General features: G+C 54.5%; 1 non-coding gene across 1 annotated transcript; it reads right to left on the bottom strand.

The window, feature by feature from the left end:
• Positions 1 to 873: 873 nt before the first annotated feature.
• TRNAT-UGU lies at positions 874 to 946 on the bottom strand. Its single transcript has one exon. It is a non-coding gene; the product is annotated as a tRNA-Thr (tRNA).
• Positions 947 to 1,130: the final 184 nt, after the last annotated feature.

The following is a 1,130-nucleotide window of genomic DNA, read 5'->3' as shown; positions in this document are numbered from 1 at the left end:
TGTTATGGAGCTCCCAGGACACCACTGCAACCCCTGTGATAGGGACACTCCTTCTGCCAAGTAGAAGGGAAGAGTGTTGCCATGTCAGCCACTGAACTGTAACACGATTGGGACCGTGCACCATGTTGAGTGTAACTGGCTGAAATCAAAGGGTCACCTTCCAAAACTAGGCAATCGGACTGTCTTTAATGAGCCAGTATGCGCCAGTAAGCACAAAACAAACTTCGCAGCTCTTAGCAATGTTTGGGCCCCCTATTATAAGTTAATTATATTATTAGACTACATTTCTAACTAGTACACTCTGATCCTGTGGTCATAGCCTGTGCCCAAGAAAGAAGCTCAGCTGCTGGAATGGATTTTCTTGCCATCCTATTCATGCAAGTGGGTCATATATTAAATGTACGTGTTTTTCTCACTGCTTTCTGTTTGGTCGTGCCCAACAGCTAAAGGTTTTTCTTAGAGGGTTTGGACCTGAAGCTTTTATTCTTCACAGAACAACCTACAAGTAAAACGAGCCCAATGAATTCTTGCGCCCCGTCTCTGGCCCCTGAAAAGGAAAAGGTGCCAGTGTCTAAGTGACTGAGAGGCAGGGAACAGGTGCACAGTCGTATCCAGCTGCAATGAATGGCCTTTGTGCCACTTGCCGTTGGCCCAGGACACCTCCCACTGCTGGCTGCCAGGCCGGCACCAGTCCCCTCCTCCTGCTCCGTGGAAAAAAGGGGAAATGAATGTCACCCAGCAAAAGCAAGGACTGAAACGAACGTGTCTGACAGACAGCAAGCACTGCCTGCCCACGTGAGAGGCGGGGAGTTTCTGGGGCATTTGAGGCCTTTCTAGGGACCCGAAAAGGAGGTGCCACTAAAAAGCAGCACAAGGCCCCAGCGAGGATCGAACTCGCGACCCCTGGTTTACAAGACCAGTGCTCTAACCACTGAGCTATGGAGCCACCGCTCGACTGTTTCCGTCGGCTCCTCTAAGCAGCAGCAGCCGCCGCAGCCGCAGAAAGGGCCCAGACCCGGGGTGCCTGAGCTCCCCGCTCCCCCGGCTGCGGCCCGGCTCCTCCGCGGGCTGTCTCCGCCCCGCGGCCCGCTGGCGGAGAAGGCGCGGGGCGAGTGGAGGCCGCGCGGGGG

This window comes from Gavialis gangeticus, unplaced genomic scaffold (assembly GCF_001723915.1).
Source record: "Gavialis gangeticus isolate Ggan-Ray unplaced genomic scaffold, GavGan_comp1, whole genome shotgun sequence".
In the NCBI taxonomy this organism is placed as follows: domain Eukaryota; kingdom Metazoa; phylum Chordata; order Crocodylia; family Gavialidae; genus Gavialis; species Gavialis gangeticus.
This window is presented reverse-complemented; position numbering and strand designations above follow the sequence as displayed.